The following is a 19,480-nucleotide window of genomic DNA, read 5'->3' as shown; positions in this document are numbered from 1 at the left end:
AAAGTCGTGTGATAACCTTTCCGGCGAAGATTGAATAGCAGGATGCTGCCATCACCTCGAGTGAGATTGATGGCTGAAGCAAAGGTTTAGGATGAACAAAGCCGGTTGATGCCTGTGTCGCGGCCCGCTTGCAGTGCGCGCGAAATGTTGGAGACGTATACGTATATTTGGAACAAATTTTCTGGACTGCACCCGTTACAAGAAATTAATTTCGAAAGTGTCCGACGCAATGTACTAGCACTGAAGTTAGTTGTTCGAAGAAGGCGCTGTTTTACGCATTGTAGCACGAAGCTCACTAGAACACCAACGCATTTCGTCGGACACTTTGAAAATTAATATCTCGAAATTGATGGAGTGCAGAGAATTCGTTCCAAGTGGATGCGCCTTGCGAACTCAGCGGCTATAATTCGTAGATTTAAATATGCGACGTAATATAATTAACTGAGAAGTTGGTTAGGGTAATTATGTTCATTATCCAATTAAGCATTTCCCTTTCTCGTAGAAGTAGTGGCCGCCTCATCGAGTAATTTAGATCAAGGTTAGAAATGTGCTTTTGCCACAGGCTATATTGAGAATTCTTGGGACTTCTAAAAAAGATACACCCGATATATTCTCTTATACAATGTGATCGTGGCTCGGGCAGGATTTATCGTGATACGCACAGAGCTGAAGCACGAGTGGTGAACTAAGCAGAGTGCTCGCCAGAACATGCTAATGATGATGGGATCAAGGTGTGTACAGTGCGATTTGGATGAGTTTATGTTTTTTGTGAGCAATGGTTTCTCTGAGGACGAGGAGACCAGGGTACGTATTTGGTATGGATTCTTGTCATTTTCTATCCCTTTTTCTCGTCACTGGCTCACACGAGGCCCTCCCCCGCCATAAGCGCTGTCGGTCACGCGGAGGTACGAATTATTGAATAGAATCCCAGAGAAAGAAAGGAAGACAAATCTAATTGCTATGTCCCCGAATGATATTTCAGTTATTGATGTTTTAGCGCACGACCTCATTGAAATGATGCCCAATTTAACCCTCCCATTGCCATTGACGTAGAGGTACGTTTCGGCGTTTATGTTCCGTCATGTTTGTTTTGGGATTCTGTTTTACAGACAGAAATGTGAAGACAACACAAACAGCTCATCTGCCATGATCCGTGGCATTTTTTTTCATATCCGCGCTATCCAAAATAAACCGTTGTGTTCATTTTAAGACATCTGAGAGGGAGAAAAACAGACCCTGCGTGTGCGTCATCTCCGGAGAAATCCGGCAGTGATAGGGTTAAGTAACACAGAGAACACGAGAGCAGACCGAGGCTGCTCTTTGTCGTATAAACGCTAAGTGTATTTCACAGACTCTTTGCCCTCCCGTCGCCTCCTCCTACGCGGGGAACTTCCTACGCCTCTAGCAGACTCTTTCCAAGCTCGTCTTCTCACTCGAGTTGAGATTGTATGGATACCTTAGTCACGCGGGACAGCAAGGGAATGAACAGAGGACCCGGCTCGCCTGTTACACTCGCTGCTCCCGACATCCAGGAACCAAGCCCACATGATTCTCGACATTCTGCCATACTCACAGCTGCGGTGGTCATCCCACTGGCCCTCCACACATACCGCAGTCCTTTTCTCCTCGCCACGTTTCCATCTCGACATCCAGCAACTTACCTCCTACCCTTACGTCTGCTTGGTTGACTCGCCACATCACTGGTGAGACGGGTCACCAAGCAGACCATTAAAAATGTCAAGAGCGCTCTTGTAGCTTGCAATGTAGTGTCGTTCCATGGCCTCAGAATCTTCTGTTCCGAAAGTGCTGTTCCGAAGGCGCCTGCGCATTTTGACGGGCATGCGTAGAACGTGTTTGCACATCGTACGCGTCACAATTCACTGTACAGCATATTATTGTCATCCGCACCTCCTCTCCTGTTCCTTCCCCTTCTGCCTTTACCCTACAGAGTAGCAGGCCAGAGATACTCTGTAGGGGCCGGCGTAGCTGGTCTGGCCGACCTCCATGATTTCTTTACATATGTTCTCTCTCGCCACATCACTGCAGGCTCAGCAGTACTTCGACACTTTCATCGCTGAAGCGATGAAAAGAGTGCCCGGCGGGACCCTGAACTGGGAGGGATCCTCTTAAAAACTGCTGCTCCTATCTTTCACTAAAGTGTACGTATCTTTCTCTCTTAAGAGGAAGCTTTAGCTCGGGTGCTCCAATGTAAATACATGTAAAAGGAGAATTCGTTTTTCACGTCAACCACTGAACCAAATTTGACGAGGTTTGTTGCATTTAAAAGAAAAACTTAAAGTCTAGTGACTATTGGTTTCGGATATTTTATTGAGGTCGTCAATTTTGTATTAAAAATTGGCAAAAATTAAAAAAATTTCACAAATCGAAGTTATCAAGTTTACAACCCTGTAACTTAGCAATAAAAAATGATATAATCCTGTGACTTGCATCTAATAGTACATCTAAAGCGGACAAAATTTATATGTTACACATGAATCTAGAAAAATTGAGTAATGTGCAAATACAGCTTTTGCAGAACCCTTGTACTCGACGTAACAAATTTTGCAGACCGCGTTGGAGTTGAGCCTGAGCTAAAGCTTCCTCTTAAGATCCGCGCGATCCCACTTACGCCAGGGAACCCCTGTTAAGAACGGCCCAGCTGAAGTGCAAGTGTTGCCAGCCAGTTGCGACAACGGGCGTCAACGTTTCCTAGGGTGCCGCCGCAAACCTCTAGCCACGGCGTCACTAAATCGCCATTGTGACTGAATGAGTTCGGCGGGCCAACTATTGCTACCGAACCCACCAACGCGGACCTGATCTGCTATGAGTGGGGGAGTTGCCGCGGGAACGCCGTCGGAGGCCCCTTCCCCCGCGCCGACTAAGACGCAAGACAATGGCTACCCGGGCGCACTGCGAGGGTCCGCTCCGAGTTCTACGAAATCCGTGTGATGTCGGTTTCGGACCGTGAACCTGTGTGTGTGTGTGTTCGTGTGTGTGCGTAAACCGTCCCGCGGAGAGGCGGCGTGCTTACGAAGACTGGACGAACGTTTCCGCCACCTTGGAATCGGGGGAGGACCGAGTGTTTATAAACGGCAGTTGTGCGGATGCTCGATTACACTTTCTTAAGCAGTCATGTTAGACTGAGACACTCTCTCAAGCAGTCGTGTTAGACTGACGTACTTTCTCTCGCAGTCATGCTAGACTGATGAACTGCATGTAAATACTGTAAATAAACCCATATTCCTCGTTCTCGATGAGAAGCAGTCCTTCCCTTCATCAACGTCCTCAGCGTGGATAAGTTGGACGACGGCATGGGCCAGCTACCTTCGAATTCATGCCGGACTCCAAACTTGACAACGGGTTACGAGCGATGGGATTGAGCCCCCAATCCTGACACCCCATAGTTAGGCGCGCCCTCGATAACTCAACTTCGAGCTGTGGGGCGCCCGCCGCCTCAGGCGACTGAATCGACATCACTGAAAGCGCTGTTTACAAAGCCGAACGACAAGTGATATAAAATGTTGTCACCACTCTCTCTATTGCGCGTAGTCCTAGGCAAGAATACATGATTTAAATTTGATTCTGGCACTGACAAGAAAGTGTTGCTATCTTCTTTCTCTGGTATCGTTATTAGGCAGGAGGCAAACTGCGCGCACATTGCTAGTTTCTCCTGCACTAATATGAAAACTATTAAAGTTCTTGTTTTTACATATAAACAGTATTTAGGATGCCAAGAGCTATTTCGACTTCCACCTTTTATTTGTTTCGGGTACATCACATGTGTATCACGTATTAGATAATTATAATATGCCTTTTATTGACGCGTTAGGCCACATGAGAAGTTATTAAATCGACTAGATTACGTTGCTAGAAGTGAGGAGGGAGTGCTAAAAATTATAACATTTAGTTTTGTATTACGCAGATGTATAATTTAAGGGACCCGTGTTAACCTACACGAAACGATCGAGTGAAGAGCGTTGCCAATGCGATTCAATATGACGAATTATGGCAGTTACACCCCGTGTCATATATTACATCTCCTTTACCTCACACATTAGATCTCCCTTACCTCGATGTAGATAGGAGGCAATGGGTATGCTCTTCTGTCTCAACCTCTCCTCTTTCCTGATCTTTCAAATCTGGTCCTCGTAACAGGTTCCCCTGGAAGCATAAGCATTAATAATTTGGACGCGTTCAGCTGAACAGGCATCGAGAATAACAATAACAGCATAACTTATATGTAATCTTCAGATCTTCGCAGATCTTCAGACTACAAGAGCTAAAGCGCTGTTCTTCATGTAGGTCTTGCGAACGACACGCAGCGGTCGAAGAAAATGCAGTGAAAAACGCTCTATTTTACCAGTCCAGCACTGTGCAAAAAAGTGACTTTCGCCCAGTGCTCATACTTAAATGCCACAACGGCAAAAAATTGTGATATTGCTTAAATCCCCGAACTTACTTCCCTGAACAGTCACAAGCTTTTTCTGTCCTGTTCTCTCTTTCCATTGAACTTTCTTCACCTGCTGCTTCCCTCAATCATTCTCGGTCAGCGATGCGATGTAGTAATAATCAATCGTTGTACTGGATGACTTTTCGTTCCGATAACTGTTGTGGGGCTACGGTTAAGGAAGACCACCCTATTTTTATTGCGGGATTCACCTGGTCATGGGGGGGGGACGCAGAGTCAAGTGAGGAGTCAGCATTGAATACGAGCTCCTGTTCCAGGCGGCATCATAGCGCGTTCTCCATGATTACGCCATTCATGCATTTTATTTTGGGAAATACTTAGCAAAGATAAGATAGGTGGATAAAATCATATACTTGCCTATACCAATGTACACAGTCTGAACACCAACAAAAGTTGCGTACAAATTAATGCTTAGTACCTCTGGATAAAATAGTACGCTGTTGATGTCACGGGTAGGCGTTAACTCAAGCAATAGCAAAAAAGAAAAAAAAAAGAAAGAGAGACGCCGAGCTTACTCATGCGTATTTTCGAACAAGTCCTTCCCACGCAGCCAGGCATCACGCAGCTTTCTCTCAAGCGCTTTCGAGCAGAGCCTTTTTTTTTTCCCACAACACCACTAGTTAATGCAGAGCTGTGAACGAGTTGTCGAAAGCGTGGCACGCGGCGAACGCTGCCGGGTGGTTGCGCCGGCGCCGGGGCGTTCGCACGAAGCAGCGCAGAGCAAACGAGCCGGCTGGTAATGAGAAGAAGCAAGAACTCGTTTGAAGTTCCGCTGTGCTCAGCTGAATGAGAGCCGCTGCGGAAGCAATTCCGATGAGGGGGGAAGTTCCATTTACAGAGTCCCGACGTCATCACATCACGGATGGCTGGGTTGTCGAACTGGCCGATACCCGAGATAAAGCGCTGGGAGTCTACGCAGGTCCACGCAAACAGGGCCCGGGGCTCGCAAACACGCGCACGCACCTGCTGGGACCGCCGCGGGCAGCCACAGTTTTCTGGAATCAGCGACGGTGGTGCCATCCCTTCCGATCAGAGTTTGTCTATCTTTGCACCATACACCGCTTCCATTATGAATGTTAATATAGAGGAAAGCCGTGCCTCGCACAGAAAGATCGGGCAATCGATCTGCTGCGCGACAAAACGAGCGACGGTGCCGTCTCGAGACACCGCCCTTTCATGGTGTACACCCCCCGCCTAGCGCGAGCCGGGCAAAGCAAACAGTCGGCCGAAAAGGCGCGCTCGTGTCCTTGCCACATTAAGCGCGGTCTGCTTTTGAAACGAGGCTGCTGGCTCAACGTGGCTCCTACTCTCCCCCATTTTGGCCGCTCTGCTCCTTTTTTCCCCTCTAAGCTGGGAATTAAACGCCACTCAATGGATTTGTTCTCCAAAGCTGCTAGAAAAGTAAACGGACTGCAGCAGTTGTGCGCCTTCCCAGACGCTTGAAAAGTAGTGGGCGGTGACCTTCAGTCGCAGCAAGGAACAGGAGTCCGTGTGAGGCGCCTTAGATGGCACTGACAAGGCGGGTGCCCGCCCTGCCTGCACGCGAGTGGCATACCAAGTCTCCGCAGAAGCCACCTGCTGAACACTGCGCGTCTTCGCTACGACCACTTTGAGTGCATCAAAGTGGCCGGCATCTGCGGCATAGGAAGAAGGGGCGGAAAAATAAATGAGCTTTGGGGAAGGCGGGAAGTCGGAAGGGGTGCCAATTTACAGTCTACAGAATGGTTGTCCACGAACACACGCTCAACGGAGGGCGCACGGGCGGGGAATAAATAGCAACGCGCGTGTGATAAATCATAACAACATTTGCAAACCCAACACTCGTGCAAAATGTTGCGTTGTCTTGCTCGCAACGATGCGAAAAATGGCACCAAGGAATCGTATTCTCTTTCAAGTTCTTTTTGATACAGAAAAAAGAAAGCACCTGGTAAGGTAAGTGCAGCAGGATTGAAAAACAGGATAGGAACAAACCCCGACGCCGATTGTCTATAACTCAATATTCCAACCACCCTGAGACTCCGTCGCTTTTACACTTTTACTTCAGTATACGACTCCTGTGTAGAGCGCAGCAACGACCATTTTTCACTGGGATGGAATGCGCCCGCCGGCAGCAGTTCCACACGAGCAGCGGAGAAACATTATCTCAGTCTAGTGCACGCAGCTGGCGCTCGACTGATGAAGAATAAGTACTGGAACCCAAGATTGCTTGAAACAATATCAATCAGGGGCACTTTTGTCATCACGTCAAATCGGTCCGCCGGACAAACCATTAGAATACAAGAACGAGAAATTAAGAAATGATGTGCATGGTTCTAGATAACCTTGATAAAGCTAGAAACTGTTGCTGTTGTTGCATCAAATCAGGGCTCATACCGACGAGGGCGAATGGCCACGCAGGAGATCATGAAAAGTAAACACAACTAAAACAAAACAAAAGAGTCAACAATCAAAAGGAAACATTACGTAACATAAGAACAACAAGCGGTGAATTCGCGAAGCTTTTCGTTCGTAAGGGCATTATCAGCATCATGACTGACTGGAATTTGGTCTTATGAAAAATTCTAGTGCAAAGGCTTCTTGTGACTACGGGAATATGTGCAGAACAAAAGCCTCTCTAAATTTGGCGAAATGTTCCCGATACAAATGAATCCGCTTTCAAAAAATCTGATAGAAGCAAAAGTAAAGAAATAGTATGCCGTAACCCTGTTATCTAACGGCGGCACGCCGAACCTCCACAGTTCCTGGTTCTGCTAGCAACAACCCCAATGGGTAATTGAATAAATGTCGAAAACTTCAGCAGCCTTCGAACTACCTCCGCTTGGACTCCGTTCTCAGAAAGCTCGGTTTAGATATTGTTTAGAACTGGCAGCTATGAGACTCGAATTGTAGAGACCCCATCTTCCGCCATGCAAATGTTTCTTCCATCTTTTTCCAAGGAACGAAGGCTCTACAGCTCGAAAGTGTACCTATAGGTAGCAGGGAGGAAAACTTTTGGCGAATTTGAAGTGAGCTTAATTAAAGAACAAGTTCAGCATTTTTCTAAGATACGAGTATCACACGCAAAGAACGCGTGCGTAATTTGAGATAACATGAACCAGTCGTAGCTGCGGGTGCAGCGGCGTTGCTCACTCTGTTCCTATATCAGCCTACACTCCCCGCGCTCGTCGCAGCGCATATAGCGGCCGCATTCCCTTTCAGTAAATTACTCGCAACGGAAGCTCATCCGAACTCAACCGTTTTCACACGGAGCAAACAAAGCAGATGAGAAAAACTACGCACACTGGTAGCAGGAAGCGATTGCTTCAAAAATGAGGAAAGGCTGCTCAATAAGGGTTCGCAATTAATGCGCGATTTCAAGTCGCATCGCGCCTGCGTTTGTGTGCAAGTTTGGGCGCGTGACACGTTCAACGCCTTTTATTTCCCTCCACGGAAGACTGCCAGCTGCAACCCTTTGAAGAGATTCCCTAGGCGCGAAACGTGTCGCGATGATTTCTTTACGAGTTGTGCACGCAGTAACAGGACAAAAACGAAGCAACGCAATTTCGCCCGCGGAGAAGAGTTCAATGAGAAGTCTGTTTTAGTGCGTGACCTCAGGGCACACAGGGAACGCGTCACTCAGCGCGACTTCTCGACGCAGGAACAGTTTTTGCGTGCTTCGTTCCTTTGCTAGCGAATTAAGCAAAACAGCCGCAGGTCCCAACTTGGACGACGCCTTATATATATTTGGGGCGCACTTCTTGTTGCTGGGGCCAGGTTTTCCGGCAGCTGTTTGAAGGACCGCAAGAAGGAAATGACGGCTCCTGGCAATTGGTTGGAAGAGTAATGTCTTCTCTTCGTCGTTCTGTCGAGGCCCCAAAGTGAAAAAGAAAAATAATAAAGCGGAAAAAGATATCTCGCAAGCACGCGCTTCACCGCAGGGAAGGTGGTTAAAAGGTTAGATGGGAGAATTTATTGTCATCTACAAATACTGAAAAGCATAAACTGCGCCTTGAGGTTTTCTTTAGAGAAAATCGGCCCGCGATACTGATGGACACTGGATAAAGTGCCTCCCCGGTTAGAAGCATCCGCCTTTATTTGGGCTGAACGGGAAATTTCTGCAAATCTGCACACTTCAGGCGTTTCATTACACCGGTCTCGAATGCGATTAGAAGATTGCCAGATCCCAGACGGACGGGTTCACACAGATTCCGTCCGTCAGTCGCTGAGGTTCAGCTGCAAAAGTGTCTTCATTCAATGCCCACGATCATTTCTTTTTTGGGACTGCAGTGCTGCCAGCTGTTCATGCAGTTAAGAAGGTATCCTCCTTTCGCCCTGCTGGGGTTTTTAAAAGTGTGCACTAAAGAATGCAGGCTACGAATCCAGGGATTGTTTCAGGAGCCGTCGAGTAATCGCGGCACGCTCGCGTCGTTCTTCCATAGCTCCGGGCACACCAGTAGAATGCGCTGAAGCTTATTTCCGGAGATTTATTATTTCCGGAGACTTCCACTACGGCGTGCCTGATAATCAGAAAGTGGTTTTGGCCCATTAAACCCCATAATTTAATTTAATACGAGCACTGATAACCAAAATATTGTGAGATGACCACTAGCCCACTGTTGGGCACTATAATGACCCAAGAGATTGCACGCATAATCAGTATAAACGAAACGAACCTCGACAGGCCGGTTGAATGAACCAGTTATTATCCTACTGTCATTGCGCGTTTCCCCCCTCTCGCTGTACCGTTTATCGAACTCGCAAGGCAGAAACAAATACTTTACACGGAATTCTATATTTTGGCGGAAAACCGCGATACTGTAGCTTGAATTATTGCTTCATACTTGTCAAAAAATGTCTGGCTCGTGAACCGCTGGCAGCAAGATATACGAAGCTTTAAGCGGCCAAAAAGGCGCAATAGTTCAGAAAAAGCATTATTATACCATAAAAAAATAATCCCAGCTGTTGAAATTTTTTTTTCTGCAAAAATTGATAAAAAAAATCGCTTCAGAGCCGTGCCTGCATGATTACCTTGGACTGCTTAACCATAGCCGCACGTGGAAGGCGATAAGGTACGTTTTCAAAATCAACGAGGAGAGCCTCTATGTTCATTTTCAGTTTGTGCACGCAATCATGCACGAAAGCAAGCATGCATTAAATGGTATAATGCAACCCCCCCCCCCCGCTCTTTCTTTACACGCACCGTATTCACATATAGTTTCACGTTGTTGGCGCTCCAAGCCGAACATAAGCCGATTACTACGCAACTTTCCAAACCATGTAGGAAGGTTCCCATTCCTCTTTAAGGCAACGAAGGAATACACGCATCGCTACACCTGCTTGTAGCTGCGTGAAAGGCCTATTAAGTATAAAACAAGGAACGAAGGAAGGAAAAAGTGGAGGAGGAAAGGCAGGGAGGATAACCAGTTTAGCTTAACCGGTTTGCTACCCTACACATGGGAGTGGGATGGGGGTATGAAAGCTGGGGAAGGGAGAGAGCACATTGTAGAGCACACACATCGTCACTTATAGTCCATCAATACTTCCGTGGTACGTGATATTACTGTCACAGCCGCTTGTCCAATCCCGTCTCTTTCAAAAACCGAAGTAGTCCGTTCGTAGTATAAAACAAAATAAGTATATTGCATATTCTATTGTATTGTATAAAACAAAATAAGTATATTGTATGTTGGACTTCCAAATTTATATCGACATCTCGACGGCCTCAAAGAATTATGTTATACAGTGGATAGGACATTTGCCCATTTGCAACTGAATCATATTCCCAGTGATTTCAGTAACACATTTCTCAATACAGCCGACAAGTCATATGAACCTACTTACCTATGACAAACGGCTAAGCACGCAAAGCTATTTTGATGTCCCGCGTTTAGTCTGCTGTGAAGAAGGATTGACGATACAACTTGAGGTATGATTTTTTTTTTATTTTTATGGTAATTTCTGAAAGCATTCCTGAAAGACCAGGAGTGGGCCGTCCAGCGTGCCAGGGCCATTGACGAGGATCTCGGAAGATTTTCCTCGGGCGATGGACCCCTGGCAACCTAGCCCCGGGCACCAACAGCAATAACCGTTGGACAAATAAAGTTTATTCCTATCCTATCCTGAAAACAGTAGTTATATGACGTACGCTTACATTTTTAGAAGTGCTCATTGATTTTACATGCAATTACTCTGAAGAGCTTTTGCCCGACCATGCGTATGATCAACCAGAGTAAATATGAGTACACAGTTGGGGGGTTGGGGGCGCGTTTTCGCAAAACTTCTCTTTTGTAAGTGCTGCCTAACATTTGGGGTCGTCGCTGTGATGAATTTTCCATCATTCCTACGACTATATAATGAGTGTCCTGCACTCATACGCCGGCCATTTCTTCCATAAGGTAAGCTTTGTGAACACGAGCCGAGATGTCAAGGTTGAAACTAGGGTGTGGAACCGAACCCAAGCCCGAACCGAAAACTGTACTCGAAGCAGAATTCTAGCCGGAGCTGAACCTGAATCCGAACCGATATTCTTAAAACGTGCCTCAATCCGAACCAAACCTGAACCGAAAAAACATAATAAATGCTACCGGTTCAGCACGTAACGGTTCATGCATTGTATGGTTCACATGGATAATTGATTCTTCTAAGTATTTACTTCTTCAGACGGCACACCGCACTACAGTACATTGTTACGATTGACGTGTTGCGTTATGTGCGAGAATGGGGATAGACCTAAGCAGAGACGCTTGCCTCTCTGAACTCGACCATGCCAGTTCTGTCCTACTGCAGAAACTTTGTTTCAGGGGCTCCGTAGAATCACCGTTTTTTGTTGAAGCTTCCAATTCAGCTGTTATAGGTCGGCTTGCTAGTATTATTAGATCAATTATAAAGCGCGCAAGCTACGATACACTGAGAACCAAAATGATGGTGCTACGAGAAAGGAAAATACGAAAACCAACAAGTGTATCAACAGGGCTTCCTGTAACAATAACACTGCGGTGGCTAATCTGAATGCCGCAGCCATCTCAGTGCGCGACAACAACGGCGCGTAACGGCACGGGAAATTTGCCTTTTGTTGCGTGCCATGCTTCAACGTATGATTGGCGCCTTTAAACTGATTACAACCCTCTTCTATTTTTCCAATCTTTCCTTGGCCAAATATGCATGATTTGGACTTTGTTTCCGCACTTAGTCAGCAGAAGAGTTTGTGCCACGTGCATTTGCGTAAGAAAGAAGGTCGCGGTATTTAGCACAAGCTGCCCTTGTTCATCGTTCGCAAACATCAATGTACTCAACTGCAATTATTTAAAAAAAAAAGCAGAAAACTGGACAAGATGTTATTGCTAGGTTTTTTCTTTGCGATAAACCAGAAGTTTGGAGTTGTAATTTATGTAACACAATCCGAATGTGGTGCTCTCTCCGACGGAGAAAAACGTACAAAAAGTGTGCAAAGAAAAAGAAAAGGATGCAGAAGGGAACCGCGCGGCCGCTGTTCGCGTTGTCGGCCTCTCAATGCACGGATCTACGCTGCATCCTCAAGGTCAATTCTGATAATTTCAATAGGATACTATAAGATACAACAAGAATTCTTGCAGTCTACTGGGAAACATGCTGATGCAAATGAAGACTCGTCTGAGTGATTGTCGTTTAGCACGACCGTAGTTGCTGCGCAGATGATCGAGTTCCTCTGCAAACACACGGAGGAGGTCACTTATGCACACTAGTTATCGGCCACGGAGTAAGCATGTCTCGTCTTACGCAACCTACGAATTCGCTTTCTCGATTTATACAAAACACTTTGTTGACTTACCTCAACATGTTTGGGTTGCTTCAAAATGATGCGCGGTGCTCTAGTATTGTCTTTAGCTCTTCCCACGAGCACTACACTCTATTAAATGCATCTAGGACATGCTCTTCCCATTTTTTGTAACCTTTGTTGTCATCGTGTACCAAATGTGATCGTATTGTATCACGGCGGGTGTATATGTATCAAATATTGTAAACAAGCGGTTTGTTGCCGAACAGACCCCGCTAAGCTTTTTATTTCACTATTTTTTAGAAATTGTGAGTATTCGATACTCGACTCGATACTCGACGTTCATTCTCGAATAGACGCATTCGATTAGAAAATTTCGCTATTCGAACATCCCCATAAATTTATACTGCGGCCATGGGCCGGAGAGCCCATTCCTTCCGCCTCCTGACAAGACCTGCGCATGTGCTTGCGGACAAGTCAATATCATGGTGTAACGTGTCGCCATCATAGGAAAAGGCAAAGTTCACTGTGCCGAGCTGGTTCGCGAACTGGTTCAGTTTTGTGAATCGGTTCGCGAACCGTTATAAGATCTTATGTCAGTAAACAGGAATGAAATCGCAGCGCGTTGAACCTGAATCCGAACAAACCTGTATTTTTTTTATTCGACACCCTGATTAAAACAAATGGTGGTGGTGCCTGCTTGCTTTCAAGACAGAAAGAAAAGTACATCAAATGCCACTATAATCAAAACACCAGCGCATAAAAAAGTGAGCACTGCATTATTTATAGCATTGAGAGAGCGTTTGACTCTGTCAGTCACGTTAGTGTTATCTTTAAGTTGTTGAAACTAGAAATATCCGATATATTCTTGTGGCACGTTTCGCAGCATCTATAAGACCGCACAAGTTCCACACTAATGAAGGAAATAGTGTTTAACGTAATCTCGAACAGGAAGTGCCATGGCAGTGCGCTGGGCCATTTCTTTTTTAATTCAGTCATATGATATTTGCCTCAACGACTGCCGCCTCGATTATTATACTCAATGTCTGTAGACGTGTGCACTTGACTACTTGACTCTAGCTTGTACGTCATCTTCAGACGGTTTCACAGGAATGCTTAGTTAATATCAACCAACTTTTAAAAGTGAGGTGAATGCTTCTGGCTCCATCCTATGCAAAAAGAGCTGCACTGCACTGCACACAGACGTGTACAGGGCAGATAAGCTCAAGGGAGTAGTCAAACTTCCGTCTTTATCTGAAAGCACATCCACTGGAGAATAAAAAAAACTAATAATCGCTCTCTTGGAGTAATACTACACCTGTAGCTGTCCTGAGTTCAGCGTTCAAAGAAACTAGAATATAGTGTCAATGTGGTGTTGCATCTTACTTCGCGGGCTTGCCGGCACATCGTGGTGTTGACAAGTAACATCCATACTGCAATCTCGCAAGTTCGTAATTCAACAAAAGGTTTTGTAATGCGCGCGATCTCCACAAAATAACTCCCGTATTCTAAAGATAGACTCCAGCAGCTTAAAAAAAAAGGTATTTGGTGGCTGCTGCTGCCCGCCCATCTTGCTGTACTGGTGGAAAACGATAGAAATACTGAAGTAGTTTTTTAGAGGCCGTACTTAATATAAATACGCCCATTGCATTAACGCTGATTGCATTAACGATCGTTGCACTAGATCGCAGATCATTCAGCATGGAATGAGTTTGCAAAAACAAAATTTCAATTAAAAAAGCGCTATTACATTAAAAAAATTGGTAAAGTCTAGTGAAATTATCTGCAGATATTAAAATTGCATCTTTGCGTGCCATTTTCCAAACAAAAATCATAATAAGTGTAACTTGGCCTTCTGTGCATGTACGCGTGCTTATAAATTATAAGGGTTTTGCGCATAGGTTTTGCTCTTAAGTTCCGTTTCATGAATATTTGTTCAGTACATCCTTTTCAGCTGTTGCTATTACCATTGATTGATTAGGACTGCTTTGTATAAAATTATTTTGTTTTGCATATTTACTGCGAAGCAAGTTAATCGATCCATTGTCAAAGAGTACACTGCACTATTTAAGGCGCTAACGTTTTCTTTCGTTTGTCATGTCAAAATTTGAAAAAAAGAAGAGAGGAAAACTAAAAAAAGGAACATCAAGACAGCATCACTCAGTTAATTTTTTGCTAACTTGTTATGCTACGGTTACTGCCGCCAAGGAGAGACACCACACTATTCCGAACCATGTGTAAATGCTCACGACATTTCCCATCCCTTTAGTTTTCACACAAACCTAGCGTAAAATACACCGGCAGATCGCCCTCCTCCGGCTCATATGTATTTCCCCGACTCCACCTTCTTTTCGGAAAGCAGGCTAATAGGAAAAGAAATAAATATCTCACCTGATGTAGCGCTACATCCTACGAAGGCGGACTATAACCTGTCTTAAACACTAAGTGGCCAGAATTAATTTTATTCAGCTAACAGGGAGTTTTATAGATTGCAGATGCAACAACCCAAACCCAGGCTCCCGCGCATTCTACGAACTGACGATAGCATCGCCTAACTTTGGGTCCCATGTTTCTAAAGCTCCCAAATAACGACACATTTGATTACGTTGGTAGTGCCAATAATTACAGAAATATCGTTCAGGTGCATTTGGAAAATATCAGTCGAGGATCCAGAACAGTGATTGCTCTGGATACTTTGGCTCGTCTAAGAAAACGTTTCTCCACAAGACATCACGACGGCCGCTGGCGACCCTTTCTTTGGTGAAACTGGCCAGTTGGTCAAGGTGGGCGACGGCTCGGAACGTTACGGGAATGAAAAAAGAAAGACGAAGCTAATTTCTTCTAACGCGATATCTCAGCAATCAAAAGAAACAGTCTACACCACTTGGCGGCGACTTTCGTCTTTTACCAATGACATGAACGCGTGGTCGTCTACAAAAGGTGTAAATATTCGGTACAACTTCGGCATACGTAAGAGGAGCATGATGCATAATGCGCCCTTACTATCGTAAGGGTGATCATCTACTGCTTTTATGCCACAGCAGTCTATGTCGCGTTTGTTAAGCAATTTTTTTCCCTGGAAGTTATTAACTAGATGCGACACGGCACGTGCGGTAAGAAACTTGGGATGATATTCTCACGCGATCACGTTTGGTGGTACGATACTTTTCGCGATATTTTGCGTAACTCGACACCGGACGCATCGGCGTGTCATGGCACTGCGCCGAGGTCGCTGTCTTCGCGCAGTGCCAGGAACGCTGTCGACCACCGTATACTTCGACGCGTCCACAGCTTACAGTCACGCGTTCCTGAAAGTGATCTCCGAAAGTGATGGCTGGAGAATACCGCCCTTGTGTGCACGTCACAGCTTAATTTTGATGCATGCTCTGAAATCCAAGCTAATGTAAAGCGGTGAGACCCAGTGCGCCCAATTACTGGAGCGTACCTTAAGGCATGCCATGACTGGGCTCCCCTTTCATCAACAACCATTTACTATAAAACGGAGTCGCTGCCTGTGCCGAGCTTTGCCCATAAAATTTGTCATTTCAAGCTCAGGTTCTTCGCTTCAAGGTATTCCCAGATATTGTATGGTTACCTCTTCTCTCGCTGATATTTATTTTCTTTTGCAGCCGAAATTAATCTTCAGTGCCTTCCTACGGGTGCGGCCGCTGATGTAAAATTATTCGTCAGAAGCACAGCACAAAACGACAACAGCGTTGATTAAAAGGCGCAATTGTTGGTCTTCATTGCTAGCAACGCTGATCAAAACGTAAAGCGGACTATTTCTACTGATTAGGAGTTTACATTATCTCGAGCACTATTTATAAGGTCTCTCAGTCATGTTAGGCGGACAGAAAGCAGGTCGACAGTGACTTCGTTCACCATTACGAACAGTGGTAATACATCGGCTTAATTAGTGTGCCATGAGCTTGGGCTTATAGAAGTAGCAGTCTCATCGGCGCTTAGGTCAAACTACTAACACCAGCATGCTTCAATAGAAGTGTGCTCGTTTCGCCGTATGATAACTGAAATGCGCAATAGGCTAAAATGCTCAAAAAATGGTCGACCTGCCTTTTCGAAAATTCTTAAGCGTGTAAGCTTTTGACTGTTTACCTTACGCACGTTTTGTAGAGCTCCTGTAGCGTGATACCTGCTTAACGTGTTGTAAGAAGTTAGGTGTCGCAGTGCTGTAACAACACCGTTGAATATCATGCCAGCTTATATTAAATGGCTCGTATGCTTTAGTGGTACTGCTTATATAGGGTAGTTCACGTAACTAGAACCGAATTTAAAAAAAATAGAGCGGTACATCTTAGACGAAAGAAACCAACGGTAAAACGTTTGTATAGTTGTTCTCAGTTGCTCAAGCTCTTTCTTTATTCATTGCTATTATTTAGCCAGTTAGTTGTATTTAATCACGCACATTTCTATGTATGTCCGTTTTAGGGTATATGTGGCGCTTGGAAAGCTATATAGAGTGTGCTCAGAAACAACCAACGAAGTTGTTAACGTAGCGTTGTCTTACGTGGCTCTTTTCTTTTGGTCTCTAAAAAAGCCCGCGAAACATGGAAAAAAACGACGCAAGTGGTGTATTATAGGTGTCTGGATGGCAGTGCTCTCAATCATGGTTATGAAAAACGGAGCCCACAGTTCCGCCATGAAATAAAAGGAAAAGGAAATAAAACTCGCGAGTGTTTTGGCATTAGCGTTCAGCGCCTTCCGTATGTCGATCTTCACAACGAAGGTGCTGAAGTACGCTGGATGCCGTGGCCGATCGCTTTGTTTTTTTCTATGTGCACGAGAACTTCGCTGTTTCAAAACACGATTGACAGATTGACAGCGCTGCTATGCAAAGGCGTGAGAGCAAGCTTAAAATTACGTCATTTCCTCTCACGCTTCGTGTGCTTTCTTCAGAGCCTGGAAATGAGAGCGACATAAAGATAACGTCAAGGAAACAACTTCATTGGGTGCTTCCGAGCAGGCTCTGCAACTTTTGGAATGTGATTTATGCCTCAAGGTAATAACATTTTGCATAATTAAGCTCGACTAGGCCGCGATCTTGTAGCGATGCCTTCCGCACGAGTGTATGCCATTCTAATGATCCGCCGCATGCCAGTTGATCCCATTGATAACACGGGTGGACCGTCGCTCTGACCACTGACGAAGCGCGAAAACCGCGAAAAGGGATAAAATTGGAAAACACATCACCAAGAAACCATGGCTCTAATAAGCTAGCTAATCGCACCAGAAAAATTCGTTCGATCGAGTAATTCAAGATGCCTGCGAACAATGCACCGTTGGTTCCATTCGCCTAAGGTGCAGCACTCCATATTTAAGTTTGGTTCTATGTACATAAAAACACATATGTATATATATATATATTGTAACGAAGAAGAACCGCCGGTATAGCCCGGCGCATCTGCAACGTATGAAATGTCACGAAGAAGTGCCAGTCAGTCAGGCGCATCACCAGCACTTAAGCACGGGGCAGGTTCTGACTGCTCGCAGGGTTTGGACTACCGCACCGAATTCGACCTATCACTCCTTACGTACCCTGTCAATAAACACCTTGGCATTTGGTGGAGAGTGCGGGGTACGACTCCATCGACGCTGGAACTTCGAAGCCGAACCTTTCAACCATCTCGGCCCATGCGAGATGGTCCAGCTCAAACAAGCTGCAGTCACGGCACCAACTGTCATCTGTCCTGGCGTGCAGCGTCATCGAGATCCTGCTATTTTTGCGGGTACCGGTGACGAGGACGTCGAGGACTGGCTCGCCTCGTACGACAGAGTCAGCGCGCACAACCACTGGGACGATACGGCAAAGCTCAACAACGTAATTTTCTACTTGAGCAACGTTGCACGTTTGTGGCATCGTAACCACGAATCCGACATTCCGACATGGTCGGCGTTCAAGACTAACCTCACGGAAGTCTTTGGTCGTCCTTCTGTCAGCAAACTCCAGGCCGAACAAGACCTTCGCGGACGCGCCCAGCAACCAGGCGAGAATTTCACCAGCTACATCGAAGACATCGTTAATCTGTGCAACAGAGTCTACGCAACGATGCCAGAAGCCGGCAAGATCAGGCATGTCCTCAAGGGAATTGAGGACGACGCCTTTCAAATAGGTAACCCGAAACCCGACCACAGTGTCTGTTGCAATTGCGCTGTGTCAGAGTGACGAACTTCGAAGGCAGCAAGTAGTCACACGAGATCCATCCTCAGCATTCGCCGCTATCTCAGGTTTGACGCTAGATGTGGATGAGTCGCGTCTATTGCACGAGATAAAGGAATTCGTACGAGAAGAAGTTTCTTGACAGCTTTCCCTGGTGTCCTTTACGAACGCGCAACCATATACTCTCCATTGACACCGGGGTTACAGAGCGTCATCAAGGAGCATGTCGCCGAGTGCCTGCCAGCTGTTATTCAACCGCCTACCGTCCCGGCACCCCTGACGTACGCTGACGTAGCTGCAAGGCCGCCCTTCGCTTCACGCCCACCTCTCCAAGCTTTTGTGCGACCATCCCGGATTCCCTTCTCACCGCCTGCACCACAGGTACCACGTCAGCCAAATCCTTGGCGCACCACGGACAACCGCCGAATTGGTTACCATTGTGGTATTCCGGGACACATTGCCCGCTTTTGTCGACCCCGTGTGCTGCATATTTATGATAACCACCGACCCATGAGCACTTGCGCATCTCGACAGCTAGAATCTCCTGTGCCGCTGGATGAAGCCCCTGTTCTCAACCATGCTCGTCGTTCCCCATTCCCACGCCGCTGCTCCATCTCACCCATGAGACGCCGGCCAAGGCGTGCTTCCGGATCCTGCAAAACTCCGTGCAGTTGTGGAGTTCCCCAAACCCACCATCCTGAAGATACTACGCAGTTTCGTCGGCCTCTGCTCCTCTTTTCGCCGCTTTGTGAAGAACTTCGCTATGATCCTCGCCCCTTTGAATCAACTGCTGGCTGGAGACAACGCTGTATCCGCCTGGTCGAAAGCACGCAATGGCGCGTTCACGACCCTTCGCCATCTGCTCACCTCTCCTCCTATTTTGCGACATTTTGACCCCACTGCCCCGACTGAGGTCCACACAGATGCTAGTGGAGTCGGCCTTGGGGCATTTCTTGCCCAACGCGAACGTGGTCTTGAGCAATACGTCGTTGCTTATGCTAGCCGCACGCTCACAAAATCGGAGCTAAACTACTCTGTTACAGAAAAGGAGCGTTTAGCCTAACTCTGGGCCCTTACGAAATTTCTATCTTTCTTATACGGCCGC

At 46.2% G+C, this 19,480-nt stretch overlaps 1 protein-coding gene across 2 annotated transcripts in view; it reads right to left on the bottom strand.

The window, feature by feature from the left end:
- The window catches only part of LOC142560215 (dopamine receptor 2-like), a 409,339-nt gene that overhangs the window by 15,993 nt on the left and 373,866 nt on the right, over nt 1-19,480 (bottom strand). The window contains exon 3 of one of the 2 annotated variants that reach the window (XM_075672152.1): nt 4,070-4,161. The exons of the other annotated variant lie outside the window; for it this stretch is intronic. The gene's annotated coding sequence lies outside the window, so the exon portion shown is untranslated. The remainder of the gene's footprint in view (nt 1-4,069; nt 4,162-19,480) is intronic. 2 annotated transcript variants of the gene reach the window in all.

The sequence above is a fragment of the Dermacentor variabilis genome, chromosome 1, assembly GCF_050947875.1.
Source record: "Dermacentor variabilis isolate Ectoservices chromosome 1, ASM5094787v1, whole genome shotgun sequence".
Lineage (NCBI taxonomy): Eukaryota > Metazoa > Arthropoda > Arachnida > Ixodida > Ixodidae > Dermacentor > Dermacentor variabilis.
Note: the sequence above shows the minus strand (reverse complement) of the source record. Positions and strands in the feature narration are given on the sequence as shown.